We start from the raw sequence: 4,191 nt of genomic DNA, 5'->3' as shown, positions 1-4,191 counted from the left end.
GAAAACTGTCATCAAATTATTTTCATATTTATAATTATTATTTTATATCGTATATTGCTCTAAATATGTTTAGACACATATTTTTGATTAAAATATAAAATATTCTGTTAATTTTTTTTTTAATATGGTCAAATGATCTATAGGTAGTAGTAATTAATAACATATATTTTTCAATAAATTAGAACTAAATAAGAAATATTATATAAAGAAATTGTATTGTATAAAACTCATATGTCTACTTAAAATGCGATTAATAATTACCATACCTTAATCGCTAGTAAGTGCCAGATTCTTAAAATATTCGCTGATATTCTAAATCTAATTTATTGATTGAAATAATTTAAATAATATTTAAGGTAATAGTATTAAAACAATACTATGAATACAGCATAAAAATTATTTGAATATTATTTTCTATTCACGTCTGTACTGCATTACTTTTTATGTAATATACAAGGTGTAACAGAAAGACCTGACGAAAAAAAATAATGCTACTTAAATGTATGACAAAAATTGTTAAAATTATATGATAAGTGAATAATTTAAGAAATATACTCATGTCAACAAATTATCAAAAAAAAAATTTTGAAAAAATTTGTTAGGTACGTTCCAAATTCATATCAAAAATGAATCAAAAAAAAATCATATTTTAACCAATTCTAAAAAATAAACCTGAATTAGATAAATATTTTTACTATCAAAATTGTTCTTATAATCAGATTCACAAATTGGCTATTTCGAATATATCCAGAAAAAATTTAATCAATTTTTTAATTTTTTATTTTTAGTGTTAAAAAATTAAAATAATTTTTTGTATAATATATATTGTGTAGCGCAAGTGACAACAAATTATTTTTTTAAAAAAATCTAAAATATTGATTAGAACAAAAATTATTCCAAAAGTCAGTTCCAGCTGTTACACCCTGTATAATATACCAGACTTTATTCCGATAACCATATACTCGTAGTTATCAATATTACCATAAATAGAAGTAAAATATTGTCGTACTTTATTGTCACATATGGATACGTTTTGTGTATTTTATTCTAAAATATAATAAACAAAATATTAAGCGTAATATTTATAGTAATATGCTCTTAATATAATAACTAATAAATTAATTCAAAACTCAAAGGCAGCCAAATGCATTTGGCATGTAGAACAATGACTGTTCATCGACATAATTGTTATATGATTAATGTTTGGCATTCAAATTATTATTATTATTATAGATTTTTTCTGTTTTGTTTCTTCTTGGTAGGAGTTCAAATCCAACGGCGGCATGTTGAAGGTTTCATAGATGTAACGTGCATGTATGTAGTGGCCCCCCAAGTGTGATGAAAGAGTTATTATTGCTAACCGAGAAGGGGAGATGCTATAGATGCCAACGTGCTACTGTAGAACAGTAGGGTCTGAGGCTTCTATCAAAAACGTTCATACAAGTACGGCAAGAAATCAGGATTTCTATAATATTACTTCTACCTACTACTATTACTTCGACTATTGCTACTACTACTACTACTACTACTGTCTCTACTACTGAAAACGTGAGTATTATATTTTGAATAATAATGTAATATAATTTGTTTAAAATTTTATTTCAAATGCAATTAAAAATTAAAGTTTCTTTATAATAAATACCAAATCATACCAAAACATATTTGAATTGATAGTATTGTTTTATATAAACTGAATAAAACCAACTAATAACTGTGTATGTATAGGTATGATTTTTATCATAAAAATTACTATGGCTTTTGTTGTTCAAAAATATTATGCAGTAGGGCATAGGTAACGTGACTACAAATTTGTATTATAATTAAAAGATATAGTACAATAAATAGAAAAAATTGATAAATACATAAAGGATTAAATACAGTTAGATAAATAATAAATAAATAACGATGTATAGGTACTTAGATAAAAATATTAATTATAATTTCAATTTGATTGCATTCCGAATATACTCAATTTAAAAAACTTATTTTTCTGTAATAAATGATTGATACTAAAAAAAAATTATGATTTATAAATATTTTTGTAAAAATTACCTATACATAAAACACAAACACTCAGTACAATGAGAAATATATGATTAAATCATTTTTATACGTGCTACAGTACGAGCATATCATGTATCTTTGAATTGTATTAATAAAATAGTTAAACAAAAATTTGATCACTTTTATTTGTAAAAAGCATAAATAAACAACAATGATCTAACGCGCGGATCTGTAATTGGCTCTTCGTAATATTTATAATAGGTAGTATACTCGTATATATTTATATCCATACACAATGTGTTGTGTTTTGTGTATAAAATAGGGATTATCGAGGCCATACAATTTATACAATATACCAATATAGAAGTAGACCTAGTTTTCAAACTGACTAATACAATATAAAATATATCTAATATATAAACTTATAACTAAACTACAGGTCTTAAAGAATCTGATTTAACTTCTAGATGTATGTAGTAATACATTATAACTTATAACTTATAAGTAATAACCGTGATAAAAAACAACAATTATTATTTATGTTCAATAAAAAAAAAACATATCCCGCATCATGTTTATTAATAAATCAAAAACAGGAACGTTTTGCGTAGCTAGGTAATGCAACCGTGAGTACGCGAAGATTCGCATTAGATTCGCATTAGTCACGCACGGCGAAACGTACCAATTAAATCAAACAAATTTTACGGTCAGGTAACCCAACTTGCGACGATGGTGTAAGTCACGGGACCTCCAATAAATTCTCTGCCAGTCTGATGTGTAATGCGTTATGCGACTGTGAAAAATTGCTATTTTTAAACGAATTTCAATGTTTGGGGTCTTTTGGCAAACCGCGTAATCTTCGGCGGTGGCGGTGGAGCTGGGAAACCCGATTTTTCCGGAACGCGTCTATACCGGTGTGCGTGACCCGGTTACGCGAACGTAGGTATCACGCCAGGTAACGACACGACCCGCCCAGCTAAAAATAATACCATGACGGGACGACACACGTCGCCGTGGCGTATAGGTATGACAATATGACCATATACGACCGCAATATTATCCTAACTTGGACGATGATAAATAACATTTATCTCGGGCGAAAGGTGATCGCGGACGCCGTAAGCCCAAACGGCGACGTCGTGCGTTGAAGTAATGCAAATATTATTATCATGTTAAAAAGGGCCGAGGCCGCGTTGCGAAACTAGTTTTTCACTACAGTCCGTTGTTGGTTTTGTTTGTTACAGACTCGCAGAGGATCCGCTGTGTTCGACCAGTTCGCGGACGACTACATCATCGTCGGTTGGCAGCCGAGAACGTTTCGGCGATTTACTATTATATCATCATAATACAATATTGTATTCTATATTTATACGAATCATATATTTGTGTACACATAAAATAACTATATAATTGTGCTTTTTTTTTATAATTAATCTTTTATTCTTTTTTTCCGAAAATAAAGCCACGCACATTTCGTTTGTATTATAATATGTTTTTTCCGATGATAATGATCGCTTGTTGTCTTGTTGATTGTTAAAGTTTATTCCATCGTACGATATTTTTTTTTAAACAGTCTCTATACAGCGGCGGCAGTACCATCAGTGACGGCAGCAGCGATGGCGGAGGCGGAGGTAGTTCGAGTCAGAGCGTCTCCTGCAGCTGCTGATGTAGGTACAGGCGGGGCCTTGAGGATTCGTTGCCGGATTTTTTTTCACTCTCTTTTCAGGGTCATAAATCATTTTTTTTCTCTCTCTTGACGCTTATCCTGCGATTCATCGCTGTACACAGATGTCACACGGCCGTCGTTGCGGCAATCAATTAGAATCGCCGAAGGACTGACGCGTGCCAAGTGTAAAATCAACACAATGTTGTGAGTTTTAATTATAAACGGCTGTGTGATTAGGTACAAAAACAAAAGTTAAAAAATTTTCCCTTGGTAAAAAAGTGCCACCGCCGTGTATGAGTTTTTTTCTGTCCACGCGCATGTGTGTGTTATGTGGATACACACACACCGAAGAATTTCCATAAATAGTGACTCAACGAGGGTTGTGCGCACGTCACAAGACAGTCCCAAGCACCACCAGTCGGTTCAAAAATAGATTGCCTTAACAATAATACTGCATTATGTCTTTCTCCCTCTCTTTTCTCTCAACGGCCCTGTCAGATCTGTCGGTGTATCTGTCCTCT

At 31.0% G+C, this 4,191-nt stretch overlaps 1 protein-coding gene and 1 long non-coding RNA gene across 27 annotated transcripts in view; one reads left to right on the top strand and one right to left on the bottom strand.

Annotated features, from left to right (window-relative positions):
- The window catches only part of LOC100160310 (titin), a 159,967-nt gene that overhangs the window by 114,912 nt on the left and 40,864 nt on the right, over positions 1-4,191 (bottom strand). The gene's annotated exons all lie outside the window — the stretch shown is intronic.
- LOC107883756 lies at positions 835-3,486 on the top strand. Its single transcript, XR_001679503.2, has 2 exons — positions 835-1,548; positions 3,249-3,486. It is a non-coding gene; the product is annotated as an uncharacterized LOC107883756 (long non-coding RNA).

Source organism: Acyrthosiphon pisum, chromosome A1, assembly GCF_005508785.2.
Source record: "Acyrthosiphon pisum isolate AL4f chromosome A1, pea_aphid_22Mar2018_4r6ur, whole genome shotgun sequence".
In the NCBI taxonomy this organism is placed as follows: domain Eukaryota; kingdom Metazoa; phylum Arthropoda; class Insecta; order Hemiptera; family Aphididae; genus Acyrthosiphon; species Acyrthosiphon pisum.
This window is presented reverse-complemented; position numbering and strand designations above follow the sequence as displayed.